Source organism: Mandrillus leucophaeus, unplaced genomic scaffold (assembly GCF_000951045.1).
Source record: "Mandrillus leucophaeus isolate KB7577 unplaced genomic scaffold, Mleu.le_1.0 Scaffold949, whole genome shotgun sequence".
In the NCBI taxonomy this organism is placed as follows: domain Eukaryota; kingdom Metazoa; phylum Chordata; class Mammalia; order Primates; family Cercopithecidae; genus Mandrillus; species Mandrillus leucophaeus.
In genome coordinates this window covers 177,217-188,385 of record NW_012110352.1, presented here as the reverse complement: position 1 = coordinate 188,385, position 11,169 = coordinate 177,217, and the positions used below count along the sequence as shown (strand labels likewise).

Below are 11,169 nucleotides of genomic sequence, written 5' to 3'. Positions count from 1 at the left end.
AGTGTTGTCCCTCGGAGAATAAGAAGGCATGAGGAGAGAAAGGGAAATGGAGGAATGGCTGGTCAGTGGAACAGTCACAACATAGAACACACACAACATTTATCAATTAAGTTCCCTGTCTTACATAGGCATGGTTCATGGCATCCCAAAACGATCACAATAGTAGCATCAAAGACCACTGATCATAGATCACCATAACAGATATAAAATAATAATAATAATAAAGCTTGAAATATTGCAAAAATTACCAAAATGTGACAAAGAATCACAAAATGAGCACATGCTCTTGGAAAAATGGCATCAATAGACTTGCTCAATAGAGGGTTGCCATAAACCTTCAAGTTGTAAAAAATGCAGTATCTGCAAAGCACAATAAAGTAAAGTGCAATAAAGTGAGGAATACTTGTGTCTGGAGAGAGGATCTATAGTGGTCATAAAATTCTCAAAGGGGTCCATAATCTCTAAAAGGTTGAGATTCACAATGTCTTTACCATTCCTCTTCTCAAACCCTACAGCTACTGGCATAGTTAATGACATTACTAACTTGCTCTCCCAATCTGGTTTGCCTGCCTCCAATCTCTTCCCTATTCTTCACCCTACACAGAAAAGTTTACCTAAAGCACAGTTATGATCGTGTCATGCTCTTACTCCAGAACAGTCAATGGCTTCCTATTGCTTGCTGAATGAAGTCCCAATATGGTACTTGATATTCCAGCAAAACTAAACTATTTTCTCTTCTTCAAAACCTCTCTCTGCTTCCTCATCTTTTCTTTCTGCCTAGAAGAGCCACCTCCTCCCAATCATTGCCTGTCAAAACCCTACTCATCAATCAAAGCCTAGTTCGTGTGCTCTACCTCCAAAAATATTTCCCAGGATACTCCATGCAGAGGTGATATCTTCTACCTCTGGACCTGCACAGCATTTTACTTGGGACTTATAGGAGACTTCTAGTTGCATACCCAAAATTCACTTTCTCTTCTTTCTGGGAACGGGGCCACCTATCAAAACATTTCCTAGTCTTTCTTGCAGTTAGGTGCGAATTGTGACTGCGCTCTTGCCAAAGGGATGTGACAAAGTGGGATGGACAAATTTCATCTCACTTGCTTAAAAGGAAATCCCTTGCCTAGACCTCTTCTCTGAGCTAGAATGTGGATGTGTCCATGACCTAGCATGGAGCAGAATCATCCCACTGGCTTAGACCAGCCAACCTGTTATGCAAGAGAGAAATAATTTGTCTTACTAAAGCCGCTATATTTTAGAGTCTCCTTGTTATAGCAGCCTCCACGTTATCCAAGCACAGGCTTCTCTATGGTAGTGTATTACACTGTCTGTGCTTTGTAATTGTTTGTATAAATGTCTTACCAACTTTCTTTGGAAGTTAACTCCTAATCGGTCTTCCTGCTTCCTATCTTGCCTCCTACACTCTGTTCTCAGTAGCTGGGGTGATCTTTTTAAAAGGGAAGTTAGATCATGTCACTCTTTGCTAAAAATTCTTATTCAGTAAAAGCAAAAACCCCTAAAATAACCTATAAGGTTCTGCATGATCAGCACTCTCCCCACGATCACTTTTTTTTTTTTTTTTTTGAGACAGGGTCTCTCTCTGTCGCCTAGGCTGGAAGGCAGTGGCGCAATCTCGGCTTACTGCAATCTCTGCCTCCCAGGCTCAAGTGATCCTCTCACCTCATACTCCCCAGAAGCTGGGACTACAGGTGCTTGCTACCATGCCCGGCTAATTTTTGTATTTTTTGTAAAGACAAGGTTTTGCCATGTTGCCCAGACTGGTCTGCAAATCCTTAGCTCAAGCGATCTGCCTGCCTCGGCCTCCCAAAGTACTGAGTTTTACAGGCATGAGCCATCGCGCCCACCTGAGTCCCCCAGTCACTGTTTTGTTTTGTTTAGACAGAATCTCACTTTGTCGCCCAGGCTGGAGTGCAGTGGTGTGATCTCCATTCACTGCAGCAACCTCCGCCTCCCAAGTTCAAGTGATTCTCTTGCCTCAGTGGGACTACAGGTGCCCATGACCACGCCTGGCTAATTTTTGTATTTTTTGTAGAGACGAGGTTTCGCCACGTTGCCCAGGCCGGTCTTGAACTCCTGAGCTCAAGTGATCCGCCCGCCTCTGCGCCCCCAAGTGCTGGGATTACAGGCGTGAGCCACCATGCCGTGCTGGCCTCCAGTCACTCTTATCTCACTGACCTCACTTTCCTCCTTTTATAGACACATTCCACCTCCACCACACAACACTGGCCCCGCATTGGTATTCCTCAAACAAGCGAGATACATCTGCCTTAGGGTATTTGCCCTTGGTGTTCTCTTTGCTTATCGAGATATCAGCATGGCTCATTCTTTGTTTTTTTTTTTTCCTCCTTCAAGTCTTTGCCTGAATGTTACCTTCCCAGACAGGTCTTCTCTGACCACCCTGCTTAAAATTGTACTCCTCTCCTCTACACTCTGGCACATTATCGCACCTTCCTTGCCTGATTTTTTTTCCACAGCACTTACTGCCATTTGACATACTACGTATTTTGCTTATTTACATGTTTATTGCTTGAGAACGTAAACTCCATGAGAGCAGGGTATTTTTAATTGTTTACTACTGTATTCTTGTGCTAATATTCTTGTGCTAATAAACAGGGCCTAGCACATAAAGAATGTTCACTAAATGTTTATTGAATGAACGAATCCCTTGGGGCAAATACTTTGTAGTCCCCTCAATGCCTAGCACACTGCCTTGTATGCAATAGAACACTCAGTAAATATTTGATGAATGGCCTATGATGGAAGACTAATATTCTACCTTGCAGTTTACTTCATTCTCTGAGTATTCCTACATACATGGGCTTACATTAAATTTCTGAGCTTGTGAACGTGCAACAAAAGGTCAGGAGAAGTCCTCCATGGACACTGCTGAAAATAGCGGTAAGACAAAGATAGGATGCTGCTTTGAGTATTTTCTGCCTTTGCCACTTAGATAAATCCCTCTCCCACCTCCATCTCAGTTTTATCATATGTAAAACGACTATATGATCTCTGAGGTCCCTTCTATTTTTACATTTGGTAGTTTTGAGCACAATGGTCACTTTTGATTCCAGAATTGTATGATTTTTATCTTCTCCTAACCCATGCTTGAAATATGCTTAATGGAAACGTGGTGCAAGAATAAAGGCTCACTTAGGTCCAATTAACAAGTATCACTATAAAAATAATAAAACATGGTGTAAAAGGCCACATTAGCAACATGTAGATGATGACATTGAGGCTTACATGAGGCAGACAGGACTAAAACCCTGGTTTTTTTCAGTCCCTTCAGGGCTCTTTATCTGAAGTCCCATAGAACACTGTATTTCCTTTCCAAGGGCTATAAAAGTTAGATCTTTATTGTCCAGATAGTTTGGAAAATCCATCCTCCTTCACTTGTCTCAACATACTTGGTTCCAGCACTAGAAACAAAACAACTTTCTCTTGCAGTGTCTCTTGGATGATTCAGGTGGCATGCCTTCAGTCACTTCCCCCTTGGAAACTGTCTTGCAGGCAAAGGCGACACTGCAATTACAATGGGCAAGCAAACTCTTTGCATGCACGTCTGTGATGTAAAAACGTTTTAATTCAGCCCTATCCTTATAAAGAGATAAAAAATGTGTTCAGAAACATGCAAACTCGTGGCTGTCATCCTGATAAACAGATTTTCTTAAAGGAAACTCTAAACCAGAGCCAGACTTACTTTCCTGAGCTGAGGGAGGGGAAATAAAGAAGCAGGCATGATTGATTTCCCGCTAGCGGGAACGATGTGGCCCCAGACGTCACGAGCATCCCTCCACCCCTAGTCCAACGTCTCCTGTGCCCGACCGCCTAGCTACAAGGGGCCGGGCTATGGGTTAGACTCGTCCCCGTTCATGCTCTTCAGCCAATACCTGAGAGAATCAGAAGGAGGCAGAGCTACAGTGAGGACCAAACCCCGCCCTTCGCTCCCTCTTAGCTAATCGTTGCCAGCTGGGTGTGGACTTCGCTGCTGACCCCACCTCCGCCGCCCTGGGTAATTTAGAGCCGCGCGCCGGGCGGGAATGTAAGATGGCGGAGTAGCAACGCAAAGCGCTTAGTATTGAGTCTCTGGCCGACTGCGGTTCCCGTCTCTGCAGCATCCGCGATCGCTTAGCGGAGTGCTTAGGGTAGTTGGCCAGAATGCCGAATATCAAAATCTTCAGCGGCAGCTCCCACCAGGATTTATCTCAGAAAATTGCTGACCGCCTGGGCCTGGAGCTAGGCAAGGTGGTGACGAAGAAATTCAGCAACCAGGAGACCTGGTAAGGACCAAGTTGGGACCCCGACTAGACCTCACCTGCACAGGCGGCGGAGGACAGGAGGGATGGGGTCGCCGCTTGAACTCAGACTGGGGGAGGAGGGAGAGGGTGCAGCTCTGTGACTAGCCTACCCCACGGGCTGTTTCCGTTATTTTACCTCTCGCGCGAGGGTCACGTTCATTCTTACCATGCCGTGGGGTGGAGTCAAAAGATGGAGCGTGAGGCGAAGCTTCTGCGTTTGAGGGCAAGGGCTGGGGGACCCAATAGATAGTGACTGCATAGAGCGACGAGAGGGGATCGACGCTTAGCCAGGGCGGTAGGGACACGTGGCTTGGCTTTGCTGTTGGGCCACCCAGGCTGGACGGGGTTGCTTCAGCTCTTGGACTAGCTTGCATTTAGAGAGCCTACCTGCGTACTGAGCTCTCCTGGTCTTTCTTCTCCTAGAGTCCAAGAAGCAGCTTTTTAATTCGAAATGGTGTTGGTCTGTTCGGCTTCGTGTTGAGAGAAACTGACGTTATGTACTGCAGGCGCCAAAATTATTACGACTTCCCTTAGATCAGCAAGCGTTGGCTTTTCTCATCTTATGAATCATCCACCTGAGTAATCGGAGCCATAAATATACTCGATTGGTTAAAGTGATGCGTTGACTCTGCATCCTTGATAGCCAGCATCTCAGCTTGAGCCATCCAGAAAATCTTGGAAACCTCAATTCTGGAATCTTTGACCTTCCCCAGTGCAGCTAGTGGTACAGATAATGCAAAAGCGTATTTTTCAGTAACCGAGTCCATCCTGAACTTGGCTACTTCTTAAGCTCTGTGTAGGGAATTTAGGAAGCAATTTTATACCTGAATGTTAAAGATAATTGAGGACAGCTAATGTAGTGGAAGACCAGGATTGGACAGTGCATTGCAACTTGCATTTTTTCCATTGCCTTGCCAGTAAAACTTGCTTCCTTCCCTGACTTACACCCTCTACCGGCACCATGGGACTGTTTTAGAGATAACTTGGTTACCTGATTATTTCAGTGCCCCCTCCACCTAAGTGTGGGATCTGTAGTTTCTGATAGGTGTAATTTGTATTTTGTTGTTACCCTATCGATTAAATCAGGGCTCTGCCCACAATCTTACAGATCTGTTAAGGGGAAAGTTTTCACCTAATAATCGGTAAGAATATTTCGAATATTTTTTTCCTAAATGCTTTTGCTGACTTTTTTGCTTTCTTTGTACTGATTTCCAAGTGTGACTCCCCTTATCTCTTTTAGACCCAGCTGATAAAGTAATGTCATCGATAATGGACAGCTTCTTCCCGAATTATTGTGCTACTGATTGTGATGCAAATGATAGTGTAAACATTGCCATCTGTAACCAGGCAATACCTTAGTCAACAGAGGCTTACAAACTGCTGTCTTTAGATTTTTCCAAACCATTATGGCTCATGGGCCTTAATAAAGAATACAAAACAGGACTAGACTTTGTGATTGGCAATATAGTTAGGGGACAATAATGTTTTTCATTTAGAGGTTTTCTTTGGCCCCTGTGGATATTTAATCCTTTTCCTATGCCTCTAGGAAAAATGTGAAGGCTTGAAAGCTTTATTTTCTCCTTGTGTTAATCCTTCTGCCCTCTGCATAATGCAGCACCCCAGAACCTGAAGATATATTAGGAGAGGAGAGGGGGAGGACAACTTAGTTTTTGACTGATTGATTTCTATTAAGTCCAGGATGGATAATTGCTGACCGGTTAGATTTCCTTGTTTTTGGCTTTATCATTAACTTCTTGGTTCCTAGATATTCTGAAATCTTCATTGAACATAATCACAATTTTTTTTTTTATGGAGTTCCCCCCATCTTTGTTTTTCCTACACTGAAGAAATGGTAACTGCTTCCTATAACTGCTCCCCCAGGTGACTCTTAGTTGATGCTTTCTTGAGCAGAGTAGCTTTTCTTCTAACATAAGGATCATCCTTGGCTGTCTGGTTATTTAGGAAACACACACACACACACACAGAGGGGGTGGGTGTTAAAAGTGCTGAAATCAGAAAACTTGGATCTGAATCCTTAACCTTTCTTTGCCCCAGTAATCTGTAAAGTAGTACCTACCCATACAGTTATTATGAGGATTGAATGAGCTAGGAGTAAAGTTCTTAGGATCTTGTCCAAAACATAAGTACAACAATAAATGTTGACAAGAAGGGGTGGTGATGGTATTGCAGAAAATGTGGAAAATGTAGAACACAGAAGGGAGAAGATATGCCTCTTAATTTCACCACCTGACATAAATGTCACATTATCATTTCTGACTCCCCAGATATTTGTGTAAGATACACTTTTTCAAGAATGTTTAATACATTTATAGCTCTCTTCACTTAGCAATGTATTTTGAACAGTTTCTCCCTTTAATACTTAGTATATATGATTTTCTTTTTTTTATTATTAAATATTTTAATTTATTTTTTAGAGATGAGGTCTCACTATGTTGCCCAGGCTGGAGTCCAATAGCTACTCACAGGCACAATCATAGCACACTGCATGCGCAAACTCCCAGGCTCAAGTGATCTGCCTGCCTCTGCCTCTCAAGTAGTTGAGAATAGAGGCACGTACCACTGAGGTGGGCTAGTTTATGTTATTTTAAATAGCTATATAGTCTTACCTTATGATTATGCCATAGTTTTATATAACCAAATTCTTTTTTTTTTTTTTGAGACGGAGTCTCGCACTGTCACCCGGGCTGGAGTGCAATGGCGTGATCTCGGGGGTCACTGCAACCTCTGCCTCCCAGGTTCAAGCAGTTCTCCTGCCTCAGCCCCACCGAGTACCTGGGATTACAGGCACCCGCCACCATGCCCGTCTAATTTTTCGTATTTTTAGTAGAAACAGGGTTTCACTATATTGGCCAGGCTGGTCTTGAACTCCTGACCTCGTGATCCGCCCGCCTTGGCCTCCCAAAGTGTTGGGATTACAGGCGTGAGCCACCGCACCCAGCTTATATAACCAAATTCTTACTGGACATTTCTAGTTTTTGATCTAATGCTTTTATATGAAAATCCATGAACATAAATCTTTGACCATTTCTGATTATTTCCCTAAAATAAATCCCTAGGAAGGTAATTATTAGGTTAAAGGGTAGATACCATTTTTCAGGCTTTTGATACCTATTGCCAGATTACTCCCCAGAAAAGTTGAACCAATGTGTCTCGTCAGCAATAATACAATATTAATAATATTTATGTATTTATTTTTTGAGATGAATTTCACTCTTGTTGACCAGGAGTGCAGTGGTGCGATCTCAGCTCACTGCAACCTCCGCCACTCAGGTTCAAGCAGTTCTGCCTCAGCCTCCTGAATAGCTGGAATTACAGGCATGCGCCACCACACCCGGCTAATATTTTGTAGTTTTAGTAGAGACGGGGTTTCACCATGTTGGCCAGGCTGGTTTCAAACTCCTGACCTCAGGTGATTCCCCTACCTCGGCCTCCCAAAGTGCTGGGATTATAGGCATGAGCTACCGCACCCAGCCATAATATTTAATGTATAGTGAATGCCTAACATGTGCTAGTTTCCCTGCTAAGCATTTAGTATACATTGTGTTTAATCCCCTTAAAACTGTTATGAGGAATAACTCTTACTATCCCTATTTTACAGAGAAGGAAACTACAGTAAAGATGCAGAGTAACTTGCCCAGCTCTGGGTATTATTGTTCTTTTAAATTGTTGCTGACAAGATCTCTCACCTGGCTTTAAAAAAAACTTTTAGATATTCTAAAATTTTGACTCTATTTTCTTCAATATTTGTAAATAACTTTGGTTTATTTGGTTATTCTGTACTAGCTGAGAGGAGGAAGACTTGAACTTTGGTTGCCTAGGGTTTTCCTGAGAGCTGTATTTTCTGGTTGTGGTTAGTTCATCCCATGTATTTTGCACTTGCCAGTATCTCCATAATCTAAATTCTTCAGATTTTCTTAAGAATACTATCCACCTTGCAGATTCACTTTGGGTGTTTCTTCACATTCCATGTCAATTGGATACACTTATGCCTGACCTTAAAGGAAAGGGAAAAGAAAAGCTAGTTTTCTCACTTATTTGGATAGACATAGCCAGTCTTCTGGCCTCACCAAAACAGCTGAGAGAATGATTGGCCCAAAGCCATTTGGAGAACACTCCATTAACTAGAGGGAGAGAACAAGGAGTATTACTCTCTAAATTGCTGAACTAGGTTTTTCCACTTAATAGATTATGTTAGGAGCAAACAGGTTTTAGGCACAAGTGTTCTTCTCAATCACTGCCATAACTTAGAAGAAACCATAAGAATAAGGTTAAGATTTTTAGAGGACTTCTTGAACCAAGCTGTATAATCGGAGTGCAATTCATGGACTCTTTAAGACTTTATCAAACAAAGTCTGTATGTTATAGTACTACTATAGGGAAAGATTGGTCTTAATAAGTGAAATTAGAATTATACACAGTAAAACAAGGCAGTATCACCTAGTTTACTTGCACCACCTTATTTTATTTATGTATTTTCTTTCTAAGCTTCTCTATTTTTGTTTTGTTTTTGTAAAATCTTTTCAAAAGCACCACATTTTTTAAACAGTTAAATAACCTTTTCAAGTTATTAGATACATGCCTTATAACAAATATCCTTCTATGCGGAAGGTAGCTTTTAATTTTAAAAAGTTTGGCTTTGAGAAATAGCTGAGCTGTTGGTTGATTATTAAGTGATATAATAACAAAAATGGTACTAGCGATTGTGTTGGGTGGTGAGCTGATAAGTGATTTTTATTTATTTTATATTTTTTGTTTGATAAGTGATTTATAAAAAATTATTATTCAAGCCTTATGTGATGTTAGAATATGTATATTTTAAAAATAATCACCTTGTCTGGGTGCGATGGCTCACACCTGCAATTCCAGCACTTTGGGAGGCCGAGGCAGGCGGATCACCTGAGGTCAGGAGTTTGAGACCAGCCTGGCCAATGTGGCGAAACCCTGTCTCTACTAAAAATACAAAACTTAGCCGGGTGTGGTGGCACACACCTGTAGTCCCAGCTACTTGGGAGACTGAGGCAGGAGAATCGCTTGAACCCGGGAGGCAGAGGTTGCAGTGAGCAGAGATCACACCATTGCACTGCAGCCTGGATGACAGAGTGAGATTCCGTCTCAAAAAAATCAATAAATAAATAAAATAAAATAATAATCTCTACTAAAGCTATATATTAGATGCCCTTTGATGTTTTAATTAGCAGTGATAATTTAATTTTTAAATAATATCTCACCTGCTTTCAAGAAAGGATTTGAAGTATGTTTGATAATCACAAGTACAAACTGTTTGTTAAGGTAGGTATCAGAAGCCTTACAGAACCATGGACTACAGTAATTGTGGCAGCAATTTGGCATAAAACAATTACTAAAGTTTAGTGTTACTTTTTATTTTATTTATTTATTTATTTATTTATTTGAGACGGAGTCTGGAGCGTCTCCCAGGCTGGAGTGCAGTGGCGCGATCTTGGCTCACTGCAAGCCCTGCCTCTTGGGTTCACGCCATTCTCCTGCCTCAGCCTCCCAAGTAGCTGAGACTACAGGTGCCCGCCACCACGCCCGGCAAATTTTTTTTTTTTTTTTTTTTTAAGTAGAGACGGGGTTTCACCGTGTTAACCAGGATGGTCTCGATCTCCTGACCTCAGGTAATCTGCCCGTCTCCGCCTCCCAAAGTGCTGGAATTACAGGCATGAGCCACCCTGCCCCTCCTAGTGTTACTTTTTTTAAATTGTATCCCTTGGCTTCCTGACAGCCAGAGGGTTAAAGGCATATGCAATGGATTATGTGGTTTTTATTTTCATAAAGTTATTTAGAAATTTCCAGGCACAAAATCCTAAGAATTTTATGGGTGAGACCTCTAAATAGTGATATCGAGTAACATCATGCACAATATAGCAATTTTGTGGGTATTTTTTATATTGACTGATAGTTGAGGCATTTGTAAAGGGAGATAAGCCGCTGTGGTCTAAGAATGTTGTTTTCTGGTCTTACTTGATAATGATAAAGGTTTAAAAACATAGCGGAATAGCTTGTCCCTTATACTGTCTAATATCAATTGTCAAACTACGTTTGTTCATTTGTTCTCCAACTTTTAATCAAACATCCTGACTCTGGCAAGTGAATGTCTGAAGCACAGATGGTATTCTGTGTTCTTGACTGAAACAAGAGCCATAAGCTTCTGATACATGTTTGGAAATCAGTATGCCTGCCTGACTTTTATTTTCCTCCAGGGAAATAGATATTTTGGTCAAGGAGCTGGTATATGGAGAATGAATGCGAGCAGGATTAAAATTTTCTGAGGTTTTTTTTTTTTTTTTTTTTTTTTTTGAGACAGGTTCTCACTCTATCACCCAGGCTGGAATACAGTGGCATTATCATGGCTCCTAACTCCTGGGCTGAAGCAATCCTCTCACCTCAGTCTCCCCAGTAGCTGCGATCACAGGCACTTGCCACCATGCCTGACTAATTTTTAAGTTGTTTTGTAGAGAGGAGGTCTCTTTATGTTGCCCAGGCTGGCCTCAAACTCTTGGGCTCAAGTGATCCTCCTGCGTCTGCCTCCCAACCACAGAGTTGTTCAACATAAAACATAAAAGTGATTCTTTCAGCTTGACATCTCTCAAAGGGCAGAGCTAGTAGTAAAGAAAGATCTGGGCCAGGCTCGGTGGTTTACACCTGTAATCCCAGCACTTTGGGAGGCCAAGGCAGGCAGATCACGAGGTCAAGAGATCGAGACCATCCTGGCCAACATGGTGAAACCCCGTCTCTACTGAAAATACAAAAAATTAGCTGGGTGTGGTGGCGTGCGCCTGTAGTCCCAGCTACTCAGGAGGCTGAGGCA

General features: G+C 42.2%; 1 protein-coding gene across 1 annotated transcript in view; it reads left to right on the top strand.

Moving 5' to 3' along the window:
- The first annotated feature begins 3,974 nt into the window (after positions 1-3,974).
- The window catches only part of PRPS1 (phosphoribosyl pyrophosphate synthetase 1), a 22,878-nt gene continuing 15,683 nt past the window's right edge, over positions 3,975-11,169 (top strand). Inside the window, exon 1 of the mRNA XM_011970440.1 lies at positions 3,975-4,301. The gene's annotated coding sequence lies outside the window, so the exon portion shown is untranslated. The remainder of the gene's footprint in view (positions 4,302-11,169) is intronic.